The sequence below is a fragment of the Anas acuta genome, chromosome 1 (assembly GCF_963932015.1).
Source record: "Anas acuta chromosome 1, bAnaAcu1.1, whole genome shotgun sequence".
Taxonomy (NCBI): Eukaryota; Metazoa; Chordata; class Aves; order Anseriformes; family Anatidae; genus Anas; species Anas acuta.
In genome coordinates, this window is record NC_088979.1 from 112,175,381 (window position 1) to 112,187,478 (window position 12,098).

The following is a 12,098-nucleotide window of genomic DNA, read 5'->3' on the forward strand; positions in this document are numbered from 1 at the left end:
TTTATTCTTACCCTTTGTGATAGTAAATAATACAATACTCATTTCTATACTTTGGTAACATATTACTGCACCATCAAAATACATGTAAAAACAAGATTTAGCATATAAAAATATTTTTTCACATTTGTATGCCTTCTATGATATATTAAAAAGCTAATATAATTTCTTATTTTTTTTAATATACCAAAGTCTCAACAAAATATTAAAAAACATAACAGAGAAAATGGGAACACTTTATGATGTCCAGTGGAAGTATTTTCTAAAAAGATTTTTTTTTTTTTTTTGTGAAAGGTCTTTAATGAAAAAATTTGATTTTCCAACCAGCTGTAATGGTAATTGCAACATTAAAGCAGAACTCGTTCCAGGCACAAAGAACATGCAGACATAAAAAGCATATTTAGATTAGTTACTGGACGAAACTCACCCATAGTGTAAGCAAGAGCTTGATAATTTTACTGAAAAAGGCATCAGAAGATAGCAGTGAAAAAAGGAGACAAGTAAATGAGAGCACGGAAGGACATGGCAGATTGCCAATAGGAGATGGAGTGTAAATCCAAGTTTACATAAGGGTAAAAGAATAAAAGTGAAGATCAAACAGGAAAATTCCCCAAGCTGTCTTAAAGGCGAGGACATTAAACGCATTTCTTGTTTTAATTATAATAATAGTAATAACAACAGTAATAGTAATAATAATAATAGTAGCAACACTAATAATAATTCTACACTAAAAAGTATAAAGATAGTCATTAAGATCTTGGGGGAAAAGAATGAAGATTTAGTCTATTTCCTGGTTTAGAAAGTTAGTAAAAAAAAAAAAAAAGAGTTATGATAATTTCGCTTTTCGTTTCCCACTTGTTCATACAATGATTCAAAGATTTGGGGCCAAATGCATCTCTAGTGTAAGGGGGTGTAATCCTCATTACCTCCAGTTCAAATTACACTGACATGTCATGAACTACTTCAATCCTGAAATTCCTACCAGGCCCATGTACAAGCATCTCACATATACAATTATATAAGGGCTATTAAAAATTCCAGAGAGCAAGTGTGTTCCCATTTGTGCACTTTCAAACACAGATTTTAAGGTTAATGTTTTACTACAAGCCCTAATTGACTCTACAGATGCATCATTCATTTTCTCTGAGTGGTATCACATTTCCTCAAACAATGTAAATTCACAATTTATACTGATATATTTATATTTTTATAATATATATATATACACAATATATATAGAAATAAATACATATTATGTTTTATATATATATATATTTAAATAATATAAATATTTTCTTTCAGATTTTTCTTACCAGCAAAATCTGCATCCATTGCCTATGATCAGGTAACAAAGATGAATTATTGTTGGCTCACATTTCTCCAACAGTGATATAAGGTCTGCAATACAAATTATCCATATCTGCAGTTGCGCTGCATGTCTAATACTAAAAGAGTAGAAAGTTCTCAAAATTTTATCTCTGAAATAAGCACATATCATCTACTTAGTAATTTTGATATTACACTGAAAAAAAATCTTATCCTATCAAACACTCCTGGCGGATGATCAAAATGATAAAATAGTAAAAAAGATAGCATTCTGAAGTGTCTTTGGTAGCAACGTGTGTATAGCTACATCCAAACTCTTGGAGGCTTGCAGAGTTATGGAAAAGATTATGGTGTCAGTCTACTGATATAATAAAAATTATTAATAGGCAAATATTAAAGCACTGAATGAGTTAAATCAATTAAAGTAATTTCAATAAAAACTCAAGGGAACATATGTGAGGGAGTTAGAATCTTCATTTACTCACCTATGCAAGAAAAACAAGAACTTGATGCCATCGCATAAAATAAGAACATCTGTATGCCAATGTAAAGGAGATGACCTGTTATGCTATCAAATGTGTAGCCTATCTTAATAAGTTTAACAGAAAATCGTTGCAAAAATTTAAGAAACAGCAGAAAGACAGTGAGACAAACCATTCATTCAAATGCTTCTAGACTTTAGACTCATTTGAACTTGATACCATTCACAAGATCTGTTAGGCCAGTAGCGATGCTGCAAGACAAGCAATAAGAGCAGTCTAGCAGCAGTAATCTTGAACACCAACAGAATGGGTTCCACAAGAGGAAATCTGATCTCAGTCTTGCATTAAGATAGAAACCTTAGGCCAGTACAGTCTACTTTATCCACCAAGCTGAAATATGCTGCATCAACTTAAACACTTATATTTGACTTATTTCTATCTATACAGTCAGTGGAACTCATCTTTCTCATATCTGCAGAAATTAAGGTGTTTTCATAGTTGGTTCTTATGGCACAGATGAGAAACAAAACCAAGGTGATGGACACACACCAGATGTTTTCTGTCATCATTTCATCAGCCCCAAAATGATAACATAGGAATGAAGACTACATATAACCTGTAAAACACAGTGGACGGTAACCAGTAAAACACTGTCTGCATGTAAAGAATTCAGTGCCATCTGTTATTTTCTTCACATTCACTATTCTAAGTATAGCTATCCATATTTTTTCAACCCCAAACACTGAAGATGTCAAACACCTGAAACCGTTTTGTAATGACACTTACAAACTGAGGAATGCTATGCATGGAGCATCTTCTTTGCAAAATGTCATGATCCTGCAGGACCCCATTGTCCAAGAAAACCTGAATAACATTAGTATTGCTTTCATGCAAAATACGTGCCTGAGGTCTACGCTCATTTGGTATGGGATGCTGGTAAGGTGATGATAAGGAAGAAAAGGCTTCTTACATATTCATAAGGACCAAACAATTAGCAAGTCTCCAGACTCGGAAAGAAAAGGTGTGTGTGTTGGGGGATGGGGGTTGGACATGTCACATAATCATACATAAAACAATAATCTTGTGAGAGAAAATTACTAAGATTACAAGAAGAATCAATGTACCTGTAAATTAACAAAATGGCAGCTGTAATAAATGCTCACCCCTCTAAGACCACTCCACAAGACAAGAATGGATCAGTCTGGTCTCCCATAAAGACAGGCCTTTACACAGCAGAGTTTTAGTCCAGAAAGGCTGACACAGTGCCCTGTCTCAGTTTAAGGCCTCCAGCATTACCTAAAAGAAAGAGAAACACAAGAGGTGAAAGGTTTCACTGGTGTCCTAGCCACCTATAACAGCAAGTTAGTTGGTAAAAATCTGAGGGTCACCCCTCAAAGCAGTGTGCACCCTGGAGCTGATCTCTTACAGCTGATCTCCGTAGAAATCAGAGCTTCATGACTTACAACTCCAGCAGATCTCAAACATACTACTTCATTTTTTGTTGTTATTATTGTTGTTTAACTTTCAGCTTGAAATACCTTTAAGATCAGTCTGTATAAATAGTTAAATATTCCCATTTATTTCTGGGAACTACAAATAAAAACTAAGCTTCACTAAAGACACTTGCAATAAATGTCCAAAGACTGGTATATGTAATGAGTTTTTGGTTGTTGGGAAAGGCAATGGCAATCTGAAAAAGGTGTTCATTCATTCACCAGACTTAATCTCCATATGTCAAGTTACAACAGTAGAGCTTTTCTGTCTGTAATTCATGGTAAACTGTAACCGGAGGAGAAGAAAAAAAAAGAAAAACAACACACTTTACTATCCACATGCTTGTTTGAAGGCTCTATGTTTGTGTGTTTTGTAGACAAACCACAGCAAGAACAGAAGAACAATCACTACCCAGTGTCATAAGCACTTTAGTTGGAACAGAAGAGGAAGCAGAGTAAGATTGTTTCTTCTGATGGCTGTTTTGATTTAATATGCGGCTGAATTACGGCATCAAGTACTAGTAATCTGATGTCTTTCATGCTTCCAGCTCAAAATAAATTTTAGAAAGACATGAAAAAATGATGGTGAAATGTTTTCATCAAATTCTTACACAAGTTCTACAACATGAATAATAAATACAGGGATGTAGACTAAAAACATGAACTATATAATTCAAAATTACTACAAAATTCAACATGATGTGTTTTCTGAAATAAAGAAATGAGTGAGAAGCCTGCATGTAAAGGTTTACCTCTACTTTGAAATATACATATCTTCAAGAAAATTCTGGAACCAAGAACTTTTGAAGGCTGTCAAAGGAGAAATAATAAATTAGTCAGGATAGGTGCCAACATTTGCTAATGTGCATATACAAATCTGTCGGTTGTCTCAACCTCGTGTTTTTTATTTTGTTTTGTGTTGTAAGTTATCCCTTAAATATAATTTTCAAATATATCTGAAAAGTTATATAGAAGCTCTTTTCTCTTCTCTAATTTATTACACGCATAGCTGTTCAGGTGCACTGTCTCCATCAAGCAGAAACTAGAGACAGCATCACACCTTGTTAGTAAGTTCAGAATTCAATTATATAACCCTAAATGTTTCTATAAATGCCTAGGCTTTTTAACTATGCAACTAAAATCCATAACTAAATATAACTTATAGCAGAAGCACAAAAATGAGATAGTACCTCAGGAGATGGCTGTCTGACAGAAGCTGTGGAATACAAGTCCTTCCCCAGGACTCACAGATTTCCCTGGGTCTGCAGGATTTCTTACTAACCAGGCAGCTGGTTAGTATGATTTAGCCTTCAGTTTGCAAATGCCATTTCATTCTTCCTTAATCTAGTTTGTATTAAAGCATCCTCTCCTTCACACCAGGCAACCATTTAGCATATACTGGTTTTCAGATTTGCACTCGATATTGTGAAAAAAAGGTGAACATTTCTGGGAAGCACGACAATTCCCATTCCCACAAAATGCAAGTGGAGATTAGCTCCCATCACCAGTTGCCATTCAAAGCCTAGAAAGAGATGGTGTTTTGTTTTCTATTCAATCCTCCTACTGACACAGGTGCAAATTGCTTGAAAACAGGTTAGCAGTAAGATTGTCCTTTCTAGGTCAGAAGACTATGCCTAATGGTTCTGGATACTGCAGAGATAAGCCTTCTTCAAGGAAAGGTATTCTTACCTAGTCTTTTTTCAGAAGTCATATGGGGAAGGTTCCACGTAGCCCTTCTTTGGACATTGTCTAATAACTTTACGTCCTGCTTATATTGTGGTGCCCCAAACTGCAGATGGTGCTTGAGGTGAGGCCACACCAGTGCAGAGCAGAGCAGGACAATCCCTTCCAGCTAGTAATGTCATGCCTGATGCACCCCAAGGTAAGGCTGGCCCTCCTGGCCACTGCTGGTTCATATTTGACTTGCTGCTGACTAGAACCCCGGATCCCTTTTTGTGGGCCTGCTCTCCAGTCTCTCATTCCCCAGTCTGTACATAAAGCCAGGGTTGCCCCATCCCAGGTGCAGAATCCAGCACTCGCTCTTATTAAACTTCATATAATTGGTGATTGCCTGGCTCTATAATCTGTCAAGATCTCTCTGCAAAGCCGCACCTCCCTCATAGGAAAACACTACAATGTAGAATGTATAGAAAATATGATATTTAAATACATACATACACCAAAAAAAAAAAAAAAAGAGAGAGAGAGAAAACTATAGCTTTGACTTTAGAATAAACTCCAAGTAGGTTAATACACATCTTTCAGATTTCAAGAATTATATTGCTTGAAAACTATATTTAATAAAATGTATAACCCAAACTAATTAATATCATTACTCAAATTCTCACAGAACTCGGCAATCAAAGTAAGTGCTGTAAGTGTAGGGTGAATAGTCTCTCTATAATTCATAACTGACAATGAGGCTTAAAACACCTTAAGTGAAAATTTTAACTAAGGGTTTATTGTACAGTTTATATTCAAATGTGTAAATTTATATCCATAGGTATTCCCACAATACTACTCTAATTAAGACTGTAAAGTTCTATGTTATGCTTATCTATAGGAGACAAACATAAAATAAATACAGACAGAAAACCTAAACAAAAAAATGCATATGTAAAAAGCAATGTTAAATCCTAAAGTGACAACTCAATCTGGTACCATCCTACATTTTTCAAAAAGCTACTGTATTTCTTAGAGAGACATATGTAAAATTCACAAATATAGAATTGATAGACGTGGCACCACTCAAATCTATATAGTAGTGAAAAACATGAAGCATTTGCTGTTTACATTACTATATCAAGCACGTATTGAAGAAAGCTGAAATGAAGCACATCTTGGACTACTCAGATCAGGGTGGTTGGTTTTTGTTTTTGGTTTTGGTTTTTTTTTGGTTGGTTGGCTGTTTTTTAAATGGTTATTAATTTTACATGTGAAACCCTGTTTGAAATGAATCCTGAGGAAGATGTCTTTGTACAATCCTCACTAAAGAAATATCCATATCAGAGACGAAATTGTAATTGAACTCCTTTCTAGCAATCTATACAAAGAGGCAGAGGTTTAAGAGAAAACATAGATCAAATGACTTAGAAGTGGAAAATAATTACAGGAAAAAAAAAAAAAAAAGAAAAAATAAAGAAAAAAAATCAAAAGAGACTACAAAGTTATACAAACACTAGAACGTAATAAAAATCTGTCAGGAATACATGCTTTATAAATAAAATAATGACCTACAGTTCCCAATATTAATGCTTAAAATTTTTAATTGTTTTTTTAATACAATTAAGATTACACAAAGTTTCCCCAGGTCATCTAGTCTTCCTCAATCCCACATTCAGGACATTGTATAACTTAAAATACTAACTGCTACATACAGCAAAAATATTCTTGAGTTTTCTTTGTTCTGAAGATCAGCACAAGAAGGTGGGTTCTTATCCAACCATATTTGTAGCCATGGTATCTTAAATTTTCTACAAAAATAATTTTCTGTGGATCACTCATTTCCTCTTCTACAAAAATTTAGATCTTAACATGAATATGTTACAATAAGAAAAAATATCCAATTCCAATTTTGATTCAGGAAATGGACTATCTTTTGCCGTACACTCCACCACCTCTAGGCAGAAGTGCCACCAGGTCCCTGCCTTAAACTTAACCATGCAAACCTCTTTAATCCTTGACTAGAGTCCACAACCTGTCAACTGAGCCTCAGCTTTTCAACTGAACAAGGCATGAAAGGCTATATGGGGGCACCTGCTGATGAATGCTGAACCACCCTGCACCCCCTCTTCTAAACCAAACATGCTCAAGACCTAGGTTGGCTTCGCATGAAAATCTAGTTTTGAGATGGGTTGGTGTTGGGTCAGGATCTACCCGTACATTCAGGTCAGCTGGTGATACAGAAGAAGTAAGATGAGGGAGAAGGGTGGTAAATTTCACTCCCACCCTGTTCACCTAAGTGAGTCTCATTTTAGGCTTAGCTCTCCAAAAGGTATTTCAGGCTTCCTAAGGCCCCACATGGCTGGCCAACAATCAATGATTGATGGGACTTCCCCAGTTGAGCTTGAGCACCTCTGGGTTAGACTTCTGCTCTCCAGAGAGCCAGCTTGCTGCAGATGGAGTGAGCTCTGGGGCCCACAGACAGCTATTACTCCCACTAATGACATTTTTAGAGGGTGAAGACCTCATTGAATCCATTGACACTGACCCACGGGGCTACATTTTCTCCGTGCTGCTCAGTGAATTAGGCATGCAACTGCTGCTATTAATGAAAACAGGGGATCTGTACATCCAGTTCCTGGCTCACAGGGCTGCTAACGTACCCCATAATTTGAGAGAATTATGTCTTAAAGGCTATGCTGTGGTAGAGAAATCACTCATGATGAAACAATGTTTAAGTGGTGGAAAAATCTTGGTTCTAATGTTAAATGAATTTCTCCAACAGAGACTTTCAAGCAACTATTACAGGATGAAAATTTCACACTTCAGAATACCTAATTTAAAATAACATCTTATATCTTAGGTACTCTGGCTTACTGAAATGATCAGGCCCATTTCTATGAAGCGCCTGTCCCGATTCATTTTGTCTGGAATGTGCTGCCCTGCTTAATCAAAACAAAACCTAAGACATCTACATTTACTTTTTTTTTTTTTTTTTTTTTTGAAGTGGATATAGTGATTATGAGTGCAATTTTTATGTTGCTTTTTGCAAGAAAAGGTAGGTACTCATAAAAATATGTGACCTACCACCAATGCCATTATTTTAATTGACATCTGTAAGCGTATTTTCTGAGGTTGCATCAAGACAGACGAGGGCCCTTTGTGCCCTTCTGACAGTGATGGCAATCATTAAAAATTTACCAGGGTCATTAAAGTGAGAAATAGCAGTAATGCAGAGCTGAATATCACCATCCCATGTGGATTCAACTGAAGTGCAAAGAAAGCCAGCACAGAATTAGCTGAGATCCTACACTGCCACCTTAACCTCATTGTAAGGAGGGAAAAAAAAAAAAAAAAAAAAAGAAAAAAAAAAGGAAAAAAAATCAACTTGTCTAAAGCACATTAGAGTAGCACGTTTCACTTACATGGCAGGTATTGCCAGTAAAGGACATAATGGTCCTCTTCACAGTAAAGCACTACTCGGGCTTTCACGTGGTACCAGCTCTGATGAGAGCTGGCAGGGGGACCCAAGATCACCGCATTAATGTCATCCCAGGAAACATTTCTGTGGAATTCCCTGGGGATATTATGGCAGCAAATGCACCAGGAGGTGGCTTGTGGGCCACCCCCAGTTGCACACAGAGGCAGGTATACAAAGGGTGGCCCTGATATGGAGCAGCCAGGGAAGCCCAGGGATGACCCACCTCACCTTTACTGACTGCAAACACGTTTGGCCACAGCACGTGGCCAGGACAGGGGTACCTGCTCATTGATGGCCTTCTGGAAATCCTTGCTGAGGAACCACCAGGTCATCTTTGAAAGAAAAGAGCAATTACTGTGAGTCAGTAGGCTGCTACCTTACAGCCCAAGCAAACCTGGTGTCTCTTTCCACAGCAGCTGCCTTCCATCAAATGCTCTCCTCTCTTAGCATGAAACCTATTTTTTCTTCATTATTGGACTTGAACTTAAAAAAGCAACATCCCACCCTATCTTTAAAATCAAGTCCTTATGTAGGCACCATGACTACTTTTAGTAAGACTACACGGCACTAAGATGCACAGAAATCAGCAGCTGCAGGTATAGCATAGTTTAACATGCTTAACCACAAGCCTGATGACTCATAAGACAGGTACCTTGCCAGAACAGCTAAGTGTAAATTACCTTAAGTTTAAAAAAAAAAAAAAAAAAAAACTTTAAAATCATTATCACATTTGTGTTCAATTACTGTACTACCTTGTGAACTGACATCACAAAAATCCTCGGAGAAAAGGTACGGGACATTTCTAACCTTGCTTTGATTATCCTGTTCATTATATCAAAAAGAACAGGAAAGCGATCTCCTACAGGAATCAATCACTGCTCTTGTTTTAATCCGCCTCCTTTGATTTCCTGAGTAGCTCAGATTCAAGATACACTTTCTCCTCTCTCTGATGCTGCCTCTCACTGCGGAACTGTGAGAAGGAGCAAGCAGCACAAAGGCCTTTGTCTGCCACAGCTGCATCAAGCGGCTGACCGACCCACATCCCGGGTACTGCCAGGCTGCACAGGGCTGGAAAGAGCTTCCATCACTCACCTAGAAAATGAAGCAGGGGACAGCACAGGAGGGAGACAAATTTAATTGCGGGTTAAAAGCAGACACTCTGAAAGTCAGTCTGTGCATGCAAACACATGGACACATTAATATATTCATAATATATGCGTAGCATAATTATAACATAATGGCGGTGGATGCTCCACTTCAGCCAATCACATGGGGACTCCCTATCACGCATCACGGATGTTGGTTTTGCTGAAGCTGTGGGACTGTGATGCTAAGGTCTCTTTCAAGATAACTTTTGCCAGCCTTGGAGATCCCAGTGGAAAAAAAAAAAAAATGCATGCACCTATCAACTCACACCTGATATATCTGTTCTTCAGAGTCAGACATCATTACCACATGATGCACAAGGGCAAACATGTTTTAAACATATGTTTTACATGGTGCAATCAATCATGATGCAACTAATAACACTAATAGTTGGTATACAGTAACAATACACCCTCAAGCCTGTGCAGTGGTGAGATAATGCATTTCCCAGGTCATTGGAGGCACTAATTTCACCTTCTGCCTCATGATACTTCCAAGGAGCATGTTATCTCAGGGCAACACATGTCTGCTGGTGCCTGACTGTTTAATTATTGTACACAAAATTCCAAATCAGAATAATTGTCATCTCGAAGTACCACTGTGCACTGCAGGGTCCTCTTGATGTAAGCGAACAAATGTAAGTTATGCAGCAAATAAAATGACCTTGGTAGAGATTTGTTCCCCAAACTGATGGCATTTCACAAATTTAAAGCACAAATACAGGTGATGCAATTACATTCTTTGGTTCAAAAATTCACTACAGTTTGTGGTCTAATAAGGAAATTGTCTATATTCAAGATCTTTTGCCGGAATACACTAACCAGGATCTTCCAGAAGATTTTTCTTAGGCCATTTCTTAGTATTAGTAGTTGTCTTAGTATTTCTTAGTGACAGCCTTCCATGTCATACAAACAAATGTGCAAACAGAGCAAGGCTTTTAATCTAGCCCATTAAGGTGCACGGGTTACACAGTTAGCCTCTGATCTAATGAAAAGATATAAGAAGTGGGAAAGGTCAACACGTGAGCAGATGGAAGCACTATGCAGTGGATCCTCACCTTGTGGTATGGAAGATCCAGTCCTGAGTCTCCAGTGGGACCAGCACACACAGACACAAGCCTGCACCCGAATCTTCTCTGTGTGGCTTCAGCATCTGAAACACTGAGCATCTGTGGCATAAGCATCTCTGAATATAATTAACTGATTTTACTTTTCTTTCAGGAGAGACCAGAGCTGAAGTGCATTTCTATATACAACTCATCCTCAAAGCCGAAATCATTTCTACCAGCAATAGAATTTTTGATCAGCTGCCATTTTGTGTCACATCATGTCCCTGAAAAAGAAATGACTGATCATTTTAATGTCTACAGGACTCGAAGTAACTTACAAATATATATTTATCAGCCATATCTAATTTTCTTTACTGTTTTTTAACAGTGAAATATTCTCATGGTAAGAAATGAATTATCCAGGCACATATATTTACTACAAATGAGGAACTCGGGGGCAAATGAGGAACTTCAGGGGAACAGAAGGTTTCTTGTTAACTCTATTTTGTTCTGAACTAAGGCTGCACAATCAAGTTGCTTTGACCGCTAGAGCAATTGGTCCTAACTTGTCATTGGGACAAAAATCCATCACCCGAATTGCTTGATATCTGGGATGGCAATCCGTCATCCAATGACTCAATATATACCATACCAAATAATATCTTATCAGGAATCACTAACAAGAAGATACAGAATCATATGAAAAAATAGAACCCCAAAGGATCAATAACAGTGATTTAGTGCATCCCCCAACCCTGCTGCAGGATCATTAATACCCAACCCAGTCCTGAGAGATGTTTGTGTAACCCATTCTTTTACGTAGTCAATGCTTCCTTAGCATAATGCATGATGATAACCCAAGGTACAGGGGCAACTGTGGCTAGCTAAAGGACTGAAGCATTAAGAAACTGCTGAAATACACAAAAAAGTTTTTTAAAATTAACAGTTACAACTTCTGTTATTTTTTGTTAGCTGGAATCAGGTTATCTTCCAGAGGTTTAGGGCAATTAGCCCTTCTAATGGAGTATTTATGAGTACATGCAACTTGAATTCTGATTTATTTTTTTAACATGGATAATACTTTTCAGACATCCAAAGCAACAAAGACTTCTTTAAAAATTGTTTTGCTGTTTTATCAATCCCATTTTTTACATTACTTTTTAACTACATGACTAGAAGTTGTTTATGAGGATATCGAGTTCCACAAATAGTAATTTACTTTGGGTTCTATCTCCATTAACATGTAAATTAGCATAAAAGGAAAGGATTATTTTGTTGAAATAAGTGGCTCTGAGATCCTCATAGCTACACTAGAGGCAGTATGGTGGGTTTTGTTTTGGTCTACAGTTAGTCTGGTCCCCTGACTAAACAATTTTTCACATGGCTCAGAGCTGGCTGAAAAAGAGTTGTTGGTTTGGACACACATGCTCTCCTCTCCTGCAGACACCTGGAGCAGCTTATTT

General features: G+C 37.2%; 1 long non-coding RNA gene across 1 annotated transcript; it reads right to left on the reverse strand.

The window, feature by feature from the left end:
* Nucleotides 1-1,331: 1,331 nt before the first annotated feature.
* On the reverse strand, nucleotides 1,332-10,904 carry LOC137850224 (uncharacterized). Its single transcript, XR_011092381.1, has 4 exons — nucleotides 10,645-10,904; nucleotides 8,670-8,773; nucleotides 4,051-4,108; nucleotides 1,332-3,101 (listed from the first exon to the last, which is right to left on the reverse strand). It is a non-coding gene; the product is annotated as an uncharacterized lncRNA (long non-coding RNA).
* Between the last annotated feature and the right edge of the window lie 1,194 nt (nucleotides 10,905-12,098).